The sequence below is a fragment of the Tauraco erythrolophus genome, chromosome 6 (genome assembly GCF_009769465.1).
Source record: "Tauraco erythrolophus isolate bTauEry1 chromosome 6, bTauEry1.pri, whole genome shotgun sequence".
Lineage (NCBI taxonomy): Eukaryota > Metazoa > Chordata > Aves > Musophagiformes > Musophagidae > Tauraco > Tauraco erythrolophus.
The window spans coordinates 32,548,545-32,563,881 of record NC_141470.1 but is presented as its reverse complement, the minus strand read 5'-3'; the positions used below and the strand labels follow the sequence as shown (position 1 = coordinate 32,563,881).

General features: G+C 39.9%; 1 protein-coding gene across 1 annotated transcript in view; it reads right to left on the bottom strand.

Moving 5' to 3' along the window:
- Window positions 1–15,337, bottom strand: part of DPF3 (double PHD fingers 3) — a 174,356-nt gene that overhangs the window by 13,682 nt on the left and 145,337 nt on the right. The window lies entirely within an intron of this gene.

Here is a 15,337-nt window from a genome sequence, read left to right as displayed (position 1 = left end):
GGCTGATGGACACATTCAGAGACAAAGTTGGCGTGGAAAGATCTGAGAAGAGCTGGGACCTGTTCTTTAAGAAGCCCAAGCTCAGATATCCCAGCAATGGATGAGTCTTCTGAGCCAAGATCCAGCTGCAGAATCCACTGCACCGTAAAACAAGATGTTGAGCCTGAAGAAAGGGCTGAAAAGACTTTAGTGTTGTTTAACACATTTAAGCCACTCCCAGCAGAGCACTGATGTGAACAACTATGATTTGTACCAACAGAGGAAAATTAATTTCTCAAACATATGCTTAAAACCACCCCATGTAAATTCCACCATACAAAGTGCTACATGAACTCAAAAGCTATGTCTCACTGGCTATCTGACAGTAAAATAAAAGTACCCCTTTAGTGACAGCACAGCTTTCAGCTATTTCCCATCCAATGACTTCCTCTCACCCTGGAGAGCTGGCCTCAATACTGACTCTCAAAATGACCATATGAAGAAGTTACTGGCTGTTGGCTATAAAAGAAATCTAAATTAGTAAGCTAAGTCTTCAGCGAACTTGACAAAACTCTCTCCAGCATTATTTAAAATCTTTAATCTGTTTCAAAAAAGAAGGCTGCATCTGAAAGATTGGCTCACGTCCATTCTCTTCCTGCAGTCCACAATGAAGCCACCGAGACCAGGACACTAGCAGCAAAGACTGAGTAAACATAACAAGAAGGGGCTTCAGTTCAAGCAAAAAAAGACTCAACACCTGTGCAAACCTAGAGATAAACTACAAGGTCTTACTAAGAATTGGTTACGGAAGATGAACAGCACCGAGAAATGAAACTCCACTTTGAAAAAAAACACTCAGTGTAAGACATTGAAGGGAGGCTACATCTGTTCCTACTCAAGAGGTACCATCCATCGGCCAGGACCCCAAAGGAGGTCCCCTTACACCTCTGCAAGCTCCCTGGAGCAGCTGTCTCACTCAGGCAGGCAGCAGTAGTTCCAAGAGCTTCAGCCCACCACCCAGCTTCAATGTTCAAAGTGTATTGCCTTTTCCATAGCAGTTCCAGAGTTGGCTTGTAGACCATTCAGAGCTACCACAGCTACCTCAGACAACATTAAACAAAACTGTTTCTAATTGGACCCTGGACAGTAATTTTAGCCACAACACTGTGCTCCAGAAATCTGTGGATTTTTAAAGGTAAATGTCATCTTCTCCCATCATGGTGCACACACCATGGAATCAGAAAGAGTTACAGGCTACGAGGACAAAACTTCATCAAATAACAGACGATATGGTAAAAGATTCTAACACACATCAAGAGCATTTGTTGAAACAGAAAAAAATGCAGTCAAGTCTTTAAAAATATACTGCTGAAATTAAGATGCCACAGATGGATGGCTCTCAAGTCATTAAAATCAAAGATAGGACTAAACTGTGGCAAATGTCCAGCTTTGGTGCAGGAAAGGAAATACAATTTTACAATAATTTCCAAGGGGCAATGGAGATCTTAAACACTTCAAGCTACAATTTGGACAAGCCCAGCTAAAGCTAAGGGGGGGTAGTCACTGCTTATGTGCTCTGCTATGTATGCTTTATGGAGTTGAGGTCCTACTCAACCACCTTCAGCACTAGGGATGAGACGGGGTACAAAAAACTTCATGTCATTGCCAATAAGCAGTAAAAGCTTGGTTTTAGAGAGAAAGGGTTATGTTTTTTTCATCATCTGTAGGCTGATGGATCTGATTACAAGTAGGGCTCACAGCTCTAGGATGCAAATTTAACTAGATTTGTTTTTTCCTGATTCCAGGTAAAAGTTTGGAATAAATCTCAAACCAGTGCAATATACTAGTTCAGGTCAAAGCAAAGAAGCTGATGAAGTTTTCCATCCATTCAGAGAACTCAAGATTCCAGTCCTCAGCTTTGCCAGCATTCATCTCAATCTCAGCTCAGGGAAACCTGGCTTTGGGAGTACACATTAGCTGCCGCAATGCTAGCAGACACTTTCACTACCTCCTCCTGCCATGCCTGACTTGCCAGCAAGATCCCTTCTCCAGACACAAAATTAAGATACCTTTCTAGCCATCATGCCAATGTAAATCTACTCTGCTTAGGGAACAGTGGTATTTTTTTCTGTTCAGATAATTTCTGAAAACTTAAAACTTTCCTTTAGAACATTCCTATTTCCAGGCCTGTGGCTTAAATAAAATTAAAAAAAAATTAAACAAACAAACAAACAAAAAATAAAACAAAAATGCACAATGATGTTCAAAGTAACAAGACTTATGCAGAGTTGTTCTCTGGAGTCTGCCAGTCTGTAACAATAGCTCTCCTGTGGTGGGAAGGATCTCATTCATCTAAAGAGGGTGTTGACAGACATTCATAAAGGCCAATTTCAACGTACACTTTCACTCCTGGTTACCTTAGCAGAAATGTCTAGCTTCACTCTCTGCATCCATCACACTGGGGACAATGAAAATGACAAGTGAGTTAGAATGGGAGATGACCTATTGAACAAGAAAAATGCACTGATGCCACAAGCAGTTTTCTTCCTTCCTTTCTTCAACTTTCTTTTCTTTGATTTGTCAGCATTCAGCTTTGCCCTCAGTCCAACCTCTGTCTGCGTCTCTCTGTCCTATGCAGCACAGCAGAAAGCTCAAGAAGTGCTAGGAGAAGAACAACAAAAGCAGCAATGGCTGGGGGCTCAGGATCTGTCATCACATACCCTCCCTCCTCTCTCTGCTCTGGGGCAGGAAAAGAAGATTACTTGCCCCCTGTGAAATCCTCATGGAAAAGTAATTTTGTAGGTCTGCAACTCAGATTATTGTGAGAATATCTGAGGGCAAATTGCAGAAAGGAAATTGGAAATTGCAAAGGGGGGCTTTAAAACCAGCCATCCTATCACCCAGTATGCGCTCTAAGAAGAGCACCATAGCTATTTTCTCAGCACGGCCCAGAAATACAGTTAGCACCTTACCCACCTTTCCAGCTGCCTCTGGCCCCCAGTGCCAAACAGGTGAAAAGGAAGGAAAGACCTTTTTAGCCACAGAGCACCTGAAGACAACCCAGTAAGGAGTCCAAAAGCTGCTCTATCAGATCCCAAACAGGTTCCCAAGAGCCACAGTGACTGACGACAGCAAAGGTAGCTGAAACTGCCTCTTGGTTTCCTCTTTCCTCCAATGAATCAGCCAAAGGCCTTGCACAGGTAAAGACAAGGTCTGAAGGCAAACAGTGAAGTTTTCAAGTCATATTCACCTGAAGAAAGAACGAAGAAACAAAACACTAATGGAAATTAAGATTACACATGCAAAAAGGAAAACTTTAGAGGGAAAGGCTGTAGAAGACAACCAAGAATAGTTAATTCTCTGCTGCACACACCATCACACACAACTGCTAAAAACTAAGCAGGCAGGACCCCATCTGTACAATTCTGCACAACCCCTATTTTGCCTGACTGCATTCATTTCTGACGTGTTCTTTGGGACTTATTTGCCATTTAATCTGATGGGGTTGGGGGGCACAGTTGACTACCCTAAAGGATCTGTACCCACATCAGAAGATCTCTTAAAAACTACACCTCAGCTGCTATTTTTGTAAGCAGCTGCGAAAGTAAAAAAGGGTCATCTATAGCCTCTGCTGGTAGCAGAGAAATTGATGGGAAGGCAGAGGAAAGGTAACAGAGCTTCATAAAAATGACAGCAGGCCTATTAGGGAAGAGGACACATAGTTTCCTAAAAAGATGGCATCTAATCTGAAACAGAATTTCCTCTTTCTCTTTCCATCCTATACAACCATGCTACTAATCTACTGTGTGTAAAGGGAAAGGGAGGATTCACACCCACACTGTGAAATGCAGCAAAGGGAAGCACATTTTCCAGTTACTCCAGTAAGTGGATTAGAAATGGCATAGGTAGGGTCAGGACTCCTTAAGACAATGTCACTAAAATCTATATGAAAAGCTCTCGTATAATTTAGACTCCACCTTTGAATCTAAATTAACCTAATGCAACTGTATTAACTTCATGGAGAAGGTTATTAAAATATAAATACATCTAGGAAGATCCTCTATTAATAATCACCAAAAGATAGGAAACACTCTTAAAATAAGTCCTACACAAAAGCAGTATTTTATTGCCTGCCTACCTTCACTACAGCAAGCAACAGGACCAGTTTCTGTAGTCCAATGAATGGAAAAGAGAAAGTAAAAGAGAAAAAGGAAGAGAATTCTTGGTTAACGTCAAGCTTCATTCAGGAATACAAAATAAAATCCAGGGACAAAGTCATGATTTACAAAACGTAAAAGGGAAACAAAATCAATAGAGGAGGGAGTTTTATTTTAAGCTTCAAAGAGTATTATAAACAATGGAGAGCTTAGAAAAGTATATGTACACGTACGTTATTCAACAATGTCTTTTTAAAAGAAGATTATTTGCACTAAAAAAAGAGCTTGTGGAATTGGTTTGATAAAGTAATATTTACAGAGGAATATACAGTCGGGGCATTGGAAGCAGAACTTTTATTTGGAAGGAATATTACACAAACTGAACACAGACCCTACAGTTCGCAAATCTTCATTACAGTTGTGCGTCTTGTTATATTTTGATGAAATAAAATTTGATTTCTTTTTTTCTCTAGAGGCAGTTCACCACTACAAGTTTAGAAACCAACAAAATGAACAGAGCAAAACCATCCTGCTAAAGAGCCCAATTAGGAGGTAAATTTTGTCATTTAACTTAGTGGGAGCAGGACTCAGATCTACCAGACGTCTTACAGGGTTATTTTTGGCCCTATGTGTTAATCTGGGAAAGAGCAGGAGAAGGGGAAGGGAGAAGAGGACAAAATCTGCGGCTACTGACACATGGAAACCTCTCAATGAAGTGAGTTTGAGTTTTAGGCGTGCAAGAAACATGATGCAGGATCAGGTTCTCTGGCAGCTTCACCTAGTTAGGATGCATTTTTTGTAGACATAGATTTTTTCACTCCGAAAGCCAACATAAGACACATTAACCTTCCAACCCAAACCATTCTATGATTCTATGATTAACAAAACCACTTTTTCTATCTATGCCCTGGGTCTATACCAATAGGTACATCTGGCACCCCTGTTACAGAGGAGAAGCTAATCTCAGAGCCAAGTTCAATACCCTTCTCCTAGGACACAAGGCTATCCTGCATCCGTACTAGACTGCACCACACGTGACAGCAAACAATCCTGAGATTTGGTGCAGGATTCTGTGAGCAGATTTGGCAGCTGGCAAAATTCACCAGTGCTTCTATGGAGCAGAACACCTTATTTCACTGAGAAGATGACTAACGACTTAGAATTTGGGATATGAACATCCCTCACCGCTGCCTCACAGGACAATTTAGGATTGTAGCTGCGGGAACTCACATTCTTCTCTTGCTGAGTAACCTCTGTTGCTTACTGCTGACATGCGGGTGCACCTGTACACTTTTCAAAGTCCACTACCACTTAAGAAAGGGCTGAAGTACACAAGGTTTCTACACATGGCATCATCCTTGACTCCAACAGGAAGCTCCATGCCAAGAGCACTTGAACATTTAGATACTTCCCTTACAACCAACTCACAATCAGCTGTGGAGTTACCAAAGCAACAAATAATACTAAAATTAACAGAGGAGTTTTCCTTTTTTAAACCCCTCTTTCAGCAGAAGTATTTCACAGAGTTGCTCAAGAGCAAACCTCTTTTACTGTGCGGAAGAGACACATCAATCCTACTGGGAGAAGACAGTCCTTTGAATTGGACACAAAATCTGGTAACAAAAAAAAATCCAGCCACTGAGCCTGGTCTTTGCTATTTCAACATTTTTTTTTCAAATTTGTGCCTACCAGTGCAGCAAAATAAGCATCTAGCAGGATAATATTATTAAGGAGAAAGTAAACCAGAGCAATCTTCACTTACCACATCCAATTTGCAAAAAACAAAGATACCCAGCACATGTATGAATGGCTTCTTTAAAGTAAGAGAGAGAGCAGAGTTGATCTTTATTTTCATTATTTAAAAAAAAGGTTTTCCTTAAAGTAAATATTCAGTCTTTATTTTACATTAAGTGCTTTTTAAAATTTCATGTCTTCACAAAATTGCATTTAAAATTTGAAGTAAAATGTATTTCAAACAAAAATACTGTGCAACTTCAGCACTTCTTTTCTCTCTTAAATATCGAAATAAATAAAATAGTTAAGTCTTTTTTCAGTTTGTTTGTTTTTCAGTCAGTTCTACTGTAGATCAATTCCAGTTTGACCTGGGTTTATACACACACTTAAAAGAAAGTGAAATCAAGACTTTAAAAAACTTCTTTGTATTGCACCAGCTTAGGGCATCCCCAGAACTTCTCTCAACAGTTGGCAGCCGACTTCCCACAGTCCAGGCTCCTGTGCCAGATGACAAACGAGTACGGAAGGGTCAGGGCAAGGAGAGGAGAAGTATCAAAGCATCCTGGCTTCTCTCGGCCTTCTTCTGAAATGTCTTGCTTGAAGGATGCTGGAGTCCATGAGGGCAGGGCTGACTGCAGAGGGAAAGGCAATACAAAGTAAAACTAAACAAACTCAGACAACAAAAGCAAGTGTTCAGAAAAAAACAGAAGCATCACAAACAAGCCTTCCAACACTGTTCGTGTTCTAGTTCTTTGAAAATATAGCTCCACAGACTCAGTTTCAACTGACCATGGGAGCCATAAGTAAATATAAAGCAAACAAATAAGGATATGGAGGAGCATATCCGAAAGAAAGTCACTGAAAGCTGTCAATCTTTCATACTGTGAACAACATTAAATAAGCTTCATCATTCAGCTTAGATAAGCTGTAGTGAAGAAACAGCCAAGACCTTTGCTTATGAAATCCTGCCCTGATTATATTGCTATACTACTAATTATTTGTGCAGAGCCACGAGTGCATGCAGCACTGCACAAAAGACATTTTTAGAAGTCTGAACGATACACATAGGGTGGCAGTAATGCAATAACTTCTGGAAATAAGTGAAAGACTGCATTTTGCATTGTGTTTCGTCCATGAATGGACTAAGTTGCATACTGCTAAGCTCCTGAGCAGTACTAGACAGCCAATAAAATAACCTATTTCCACAAAATGCAAGTGCGTCCCCCCATGTCTTCCCCACACCTCTCATATCAGTTCTGGATGACGTGAAGGTCCAAAATCTTAGGAGATGCCAGTGATCAAAAGCATAACTCAAAGATACGAACTGGCAGCATCCCCTTAACAGGGGTATCAGAATTTGAAACCACAACAGCTGTTTTTTTTCCTAAACATTACTGCAACTTGTCTTCACTGAAATTGGCAACTTAACACTCATGGAAAAACAGACAGGGATATTAAAATAGTTACAACCCTATTTCAGTATTCTATGGTATTTATACAGGTTGAGTTTTTTTCCAACCCTGGTAGATACCTGGCAAAGAGAACAAAGGTTGGCAGGGTTTATTGTAATGGCTCAGTCAGCAAAAATTCAGCCTGGCTACATTCCTGCACTGTGAGGGTTTGTCAAAACACCCCCATGCCAGCATGAATGCATGCGTGTGCCTCATACTTTGCATATACTCTTCGCTACGCGTTTTACATAAATAAAAAAAAATCATGGAGAATAAGAAACGGGTAAACATCTACATATGTTGCAGCACGAAACGCACTGGGCAGATTTTGCAGTTTTTATAATAAGATGACTCCCAGTGGGGTCAATACAATGTTTGCTTGAGGAATTGATTCAGTAAAACTGCTTGCCATGGGGAAAGAGGCAAAATTGCATGAGGAGCCAAGCTTTGAAAGCCCCATAGTTTAATGGCATTCAAATTATAATTTTAGAGCCTATCTCAAAATATCATTGCAAGAATTAACCAAAGAAAGGCCAAGCAGGCAGGAGAGAACACAATGATGCCTCGGCACAGTCCAGACTCAGCGACTCTGTGGGTGCAGTTCTCATTTGCTCCATGCATCAGCAGGCAGCAAACTCTGTCTTCAATCAAGAGCTTAGGCTGAGGTCTGTAAAATGGCAAACTGGAATTCAAAATGAATAACTAATGTAAAAGCTCAAAGGCAAAACAATGCGGGGAGGGGATTCTAATAACACATTCTGCTGAAACAAATGGCCATCTCAGAGCTTGTCTACACCACATTAACAGTGAGGTTTCATTCAATAAAAGCAATAGCTAGCTAAGAAAGCTCAGTGCTAATCCTTCTGAAGCCAGTGGCAAAGTTCTCTCTGGACCTTGTTTCAGCAGTGTATGCTCATCATTTACGACCTTACCACATATGTACAATGTTATTCCAAGCACTATTACATATACAAGAAATAAATACCCAACCCACAAAACTCGGGGGCGCCTGAGTGGAGGGAAGAGATGCAAAGTGAAGCAAACCAGATTTCAGTTCCACCCCTGTTCTGCCACATGCCTCAGGGTCTCCTTTTATTTTTTAACTGAATCCCATATTTGCGTAACATTTTCTCAATATATATAATCACTCTTAAAATTTCAAATTGTTTGCATGTAAGAGATGAGGTCTGTCCCTGCAAAAACGTCAACTAATTAAGAGTCACAAAAGGGAACATGCTAAGGATCAGTGCACGCTTTATGTAGCCTTTCTTCCCACTAATCGCTGCTCAAGCAGCACGTCACTTCCTTATTTCTCCTGCTCCCATCTGTGAATCGGAGTTTGCAGAGGATAGCTCAGGAAATCGAGTGTCTTTTCTAAGATCCTTTAGTACGGAGCAGTAGAAACGTGCCTGAGGAGACAGCTCACATGATTAAACAGAAAAGTCTGAATTTAGGACCTGAAACGAAACATCCTTTTATTCACATTCCACATTGGAGCTGTCTTATTTTGGTACATGGTTTTTGTGGGAGAGTATGTTTCAGCATACAGAATCTTTGGACAGCCTTGTGCTAACCTTCCTCTAATAAGAAGAACATCTTTCAAGGAGGACTGGAAGAGCCAGGCTTGTGATTAGTTGAAGGACTGCGCCTTCAAAGATCTTCCATGAAGCTCAGAACAGTAGGTCTCATTGAACTGCTGAAATCACTGGGGAATACAGAACATCACATTCCTTTCTGATTTTGAAGATGACTATTTTTTAGGTACAACCCAGAATTCGCATTGAAAACTCTCTTTATGCCTTCCTAGTTTGGTTTGGGATTTATGCCTCTCTGAAGATGTCTTTGATGCTGTGCAGTTCCCCCATTTCTGACCTGGCTATGCTAGTGTCAGGCTCCTTTTTTTTTTTTCATTGCACTTATGAAATCTCCTCCTATATATTTTCTGCCTCATTAACATTGTCATCTTCTCCTTGTCCATCTGAGAGGGTCTCATGTAGCTTTCCCTTCATCTTTAACTTATGATCTACCAACCTTCTTTCTCTGTTCCCAGCCTTTGCTCTGGCAGTACCTGCTCTGAGAATATTTCATTTCCATTTCAACACTCCATTCAATATTCACTGTTAACACTACTTTACAATGTAGCTTACACAAGTACTCTTCTAGCTTCCATCTCTACATCTTAATTTCCTCCCCATGATTGATGCCTTCCTATGGTCAGTACTACACTGCCGAGCCTGCTGGACTAAACTCATGTTGGTTATCTCTGTCTAATAAGACGTCCTGAGGAATCCAAATACTACTCTGCTCTCCATAACAATGAATTTATTTTACCTTCCTTCCTCTCTCAGGACTAGATTGAACCAGTGACCATCCATATACACATTAATGGTATAAGTAAGTGACGGGTATTTTTCTATGCTGTCTGTAATAAATGTCAGCTGGCAATTTCTATGCACTCTGTGAGCTGTTGTGGCTTCTTTCTGAGGGTACTGCACTACCCGGCTGTCACAAAGATGGGTGGTTAGGTTGCGAAAGGACTGAGACTGTATGCATTGTTACAGTAACTGCATTTGTGAAACTAAATCAAGACTTAATGAATTATGGGCATCTGATTATTGTTTGTATTCCAGAAGAGCCCAGAATCTATTAGGCATGGTTCACAAAAGACAATGGCAAGGACTTCAGTTGGAAAAAATTGTATTTAAAGTATGCCTGTTCTGCAGTTGATGCGGTGACTGGAGTTCTTCAGAAAGACATACCTGGGTAGGTTTCAGCTACCTAGCTCAGGCGCTGCGAGGACTTTAGTCCGCACAGCAGCACAGAGCTCAGGATGGGCTCCAAAAGCATGCATGAAGCTGAGTAAATACAAAACTTAGTAAATGCTGAGCTCTGTGCTGCCATCCCTGCACCAGTGGCCAGGTGCAGCAGGCTGGTTCCAAATGTGTCAAAGCATACTGTGTGTTTTGAGGAACACTGGGTAAAATTAAAACTCTTTTCCTAACATTCTAATCTGTCTGACATGATTGCTACATGGGTACAAGAAGTAGATGCAAGATGGATAGAAGAAATCATGTGGTTTGTTTACTGTGATTTGGCCCATTTCTAGGTACTCGCTCCCTTTCCATTTTCCCTGCTGTTCACACTGGTGCACCAAAGAGTAGGAAGAGAAAGAAAAAAAAGTCTTTTTAAAAGGAAGAGATTATAATACTAATATCACAAATGTAAGTGCAGGGCTTGAAGGGCAGGAGTAGCAGAAGAAATAAATTTGAACTTCATTTTTTAATTTCTATAACTTTTCAGGTTTGCAGTCTTTGGGAACTGGGAACAACTCCACTTCTGGACCAGATTCTACTCTCAGTTATTTTAATGCCTGCATTACCTATATGTGTTTATGTGTCTGTGTACATAACGTTTCTGATATATGTTTACCTATACACACACATATATATAAAAGGATACAGACATGCCAACTATCCTAACTCTTTCAGAGATTTTGGAAAAGCAGACACCTATACTTCTGTGTCTCACTCCTGGAAACCATCTCAAGTTTGAGCTTTTAGTAAATACAGAAGAGTGGCAAAATATTATAAATTTATCTTGCGTTCTTTCAGAGAAAAAAGGACTGGTTGTGGAAGAAATGAATGCTTTTATCAGTTAAAGTACACTTCTCATTGACAGTGTTAAGTCAAAATATCATTGATTTGACACTGGATCGATTATAATACACCAGCAGGAACAGAATAGCAACAGAAAAGGATTATCAATATGGGGAAAGCTTAAACAAGGCTTTCTCCTGGCAAGTGCACATGGCTCTGGCATGCACTGTCCTATGCTATAAACAGGCAGAGGTATTTCACAACCTTTTCTAACACCCTTCTGAAGGCATATTATTAATGTAATCTAGACATCAGTAGCATGTATTCTGGATTTACGCCCATGTACCTAAAAGCAGAATTTGCCTGCTTCTTAATCCATGTCTAAATTGAACAATAAAAAAATTAGAGCCTGGATCCTTTCTCTCTTTTTTTTTTTTTTTAAGGTTTATAGGCAGGAAAAAACATTGAAAGAGCTCTCACAGACAGTATCGTGCTACCCCAGCAAAAGAAACAAGAGAAACAGAATCCATTTGGATAGGCTTCATTCATGCACTAGAACAATATATATCCACAGTCTTCATTGTGAGGCTGAGATTTTTATTCTGGTATCAAAAATACACACTTCCAGTCTAAGGATTAGGCACTGCCCAGATAAATGTCTGGTTTGCCCCTGATTTAAATGAGGTCATGATTTCACCCTGTTCGGCATTATACACATCGGTTAAAATATATCATAGAATATCTCAAGTTGGTAGGGACTCATAAAGATCATCGAGTCCAACTCCCTGCTCCTCATATTCTTCGAACCTAAGCTTGCCCCTCCTCCAGGAAGATTTTTGCCTGCATTAGGACAGCAAAACGTGACCTACACACTGACTTCTTTTGAATCACTTCTAACTGTACAGAAGGCTGATCCTGCTCCCACAGAACTTCCATTAGCTTCATCAGGGGTATGAATGTGGCGCATACTCATAATACAATTTAATCCACAGGACCTACTCCTACAACAAAGCTCAGTTAAGGGTCTGTTGAAAATCCAGGGCACAGAGATCGCAAACTGAGGGAAAGACATTTCAGCTCGGACCTACCTTTCAAATCCTGCTGCATGTTTCCTCCTTTCTGGGAAAGTCGCTGGGAAGGGAGTCACTCTCTTCTCCATTGCCCTTGGAACTTTAATGAGTATTGCTTTGGTTTATTTCAAGAGAAGTTATTGAAAAGCAAACAAAGTGTCTCACAAGACACTACAGAGAGAAAAAACTGGGCGACACAGGAAAAAATGCTGTGAATTAAAATTTTAAAATGGAAAGTACAGGTGAGGTATTTTCCCATATAATTTCTTCCATAATTCTGCTCCTCCATCTGTTTTGTCTTTGATGTCTAGGACTTGCCATTCATATTCCATCCCTATGCTTGGAAATTGCTGTCCATGAAGTGAAAGGTGAAGAAAAAAGAAAAAAAAAAAAAGTAGAACTGAGTGAGGAAGACATGAAGGGGTGCAGGGAGGAAGAGATCTATTGAGTGTAAAGGTGTCCAGAAGAGGGATGGAAACGTGTTCCCCAAGGTCATGGTCTTCAATGGTGCTGCTTGTATTTTCAGGTTTTTAAAGACAAGCGTAGTAGGTGTACAAGAAGAGCCAAATTCCACATGCTACAGTAAGTGCAAAATCTCAAAACACAGAAGCCATCACATCAAGGGTTTCCTTGTCCTCTGGTAAGAGTCCGCCCACAGTGGTTCTCTAGAAACAGTTCTATTATCAAGTAGACATCCATTGCTTTTTTGTTGTGGTTTTTTTCTGTATTTTTATTTAAAAAGTAGTTTTTCTAATAATATATAGAATATATAAATAATAATAATTAAAAAAACCTATTTGGGTTTGCATTCTGCTCTCCAACCCATCTGTATCTTTTGTGGTTTGCTGATATATATATTAAAAGACAAGAAAATCAACTCTGCTCACTATTAAAAAAAATATTAAATCCACCTTTTACGTTTCCAGAGAGAAAGAGAAGGGGGGGGAGGTGGGAGGAAAACAAATTAAAATGAAAAAAATAACAGGAAAATCAAAAAGTTCTGTCTCTTCAAAGTAGTTGTCAAGAGCTTTAAATGCTTGTGCTTTCAGTGTACACCCCACAAGAAAAACAAAAAAACAAAACAAAACAAAACAAAAAAAACCCCAAGGACCTAAAATTAAAAAAAGAAAAAGGTAATAATAATCCTAGTAGTAAAAAGGACAGCAAATCACTCAGAGTTTGTGTGTCTTTTTAGTTATTTTAGCAGCCGCCCTTTTTGTCTGCAGAGGGAGAGCTGCCACCACAGCCACCTCCTCGGCTTGAGAGAGGCTCTTCTGCATCATCCTCGTCAAAGCCATGAAAGGTCGAGGTGTCGCTTTCTGACGTGGAACCGAACAAGTCCTCCGTAGTGCGTGCTGGCGCTGCTTCGTCCCTCCTGCCTTCTCTTCCCAAATGAGCTGACATGTATGATGAATATATCAGCACATGGGTTAAGCAACAGGCATCATCATCATAATTTTTTTAATCATCATTATTATTAAACAATTCAGACTATCGAGCTCATAGGTGTGTGCTTGCACGTGCCCGCGCACCTCAACAACATAGCTCAGTAGAACTGCAGTAAGAAAAATAAAAAAGGATCAGTTTCTCTTTCAAAGAAAAAAAATCTACAACCAACACAGGTGCCCATAGCTATGGCAGCGAAAGGGTTAATCATGTTTTCCTCTCTTCAAAGGACATTAAAATATTTCCTTGTGATTACTTAGATCAATTTTAAAAGATTTTTAGACCATATAAGTAATTAGACACTGTTAGCTCTAAGCACAAAGACTGTCCTTCAGACTGGCGTCAACTGTCACAAATTTAGTGCTATAGGAATGTAATCCACTAGATAGCTCACCAACCTCAGGACTATTTTTTATCTCTGTCCTTCACCTGATGCTAAAGAGCCTCCTCTGTAGACAAAATGAAATACATTTTGAAGACTAAGTAATCTAAACAAATGCTTTTATTCCAATTTCATGGCAACTCCTTCAAAAATAAATAAAAAACCAAAACGAATATATACAGTTCAACAACTAAATTAACTATGATGAGAAGTGACCTGTCTTGGGGAACACTGAAAAGTTCAGATGTGCGTGAGTCAATCCAACTTTCAATATGGAACTGGAAATTCTCCACACAGGACATCATCATCATCAGCAACAACAACAACAACGAGAAGACTCTTAAAAGAGAAGTCAAATACTGAAACCTGTGAAACAGGTTTATTTTCTCCCTCAATCAAACATGTTATGTGATTAATTGTATAGCCTTCAAAGTGTCTCTTCAGAAAAGGTAGAGAAAAAGATGTCTCTGGTGCTCCAGGAAAATGAAAGTGTGAGATTTTATGGAACAGCTATTTTATTATTCAGAAACAGTAGCGTGGTATTAAGTAACCAACTGTTTGGTCCCCGCTCCAGCTACAGGAATCAGCCATATAACAAGTACATTGCATTGCTTGAGACACGAAGAATTAAATCCTGTTCACAAAAAGAAAATTTATATAATAAAATAATTGGCAGATAAACCACCTTGTAGAGGTGTGATTTTACTGACTTTGTGAAGGGAAGAAACAATATAATTTCCATGATCTCTCTTTCAGTATAATGAAAATGTTCTCCATTATCAAGAAAGAGAAAGATGGCAGCCACTAAAGAGGTTTTATTGGTTTAGTTTACACATTAGTGTGTGGTTGTACCTTAATCACTTTCATCACACATCAGTCACACCATTGCAGACCCCTACAAACGACCCAGGTGGGTCAGAATTTATACAAGTATAGCATTTAATGGAACTGATTTGGCACAATTTAGGTTACATGCCGATCTGCTTGTTCTATCACACTAAGGAATCAAGGGAATTTAAGGTATTTGTGTTACATTCTGATATAATTACCACAGCGATGTTTAAATACCAAAAAAAAATAAGGATCCATCTCACTGTGCTGTATCAGGACAATGCTGAAATGAGTTATATTGAACTATAACAATCCCGGGGAATGGCAATGATCTTCCAAGATAGCACCACGGACCACATGAGCTTCCCCCTTCAGTTATTAAGCAAACACACATACACTTAAAAGTCCATGCCCTTGACTGCACAGCATTCGTAAGGATATCCCTGGAGAAAACCAAAGGGGTTGCCATCAGTCCTCTGGTGAACAGTCAGTATCACTTCATAGTATCTTCAAAGGTCACAAAAACTGCAGAAGGCAATTTGTCTGTGAGAGTCTAGTCCTGCTCCCACTGAATGTGGTAAGAGGCTTACTATGAACTTTAGCAGGAGCATAAAAAGGCCATCCCCTCGGCACAAGAACACTCCACATCACATTTCAGCCATCACACAACAGATGACTTTCAGTGACTACA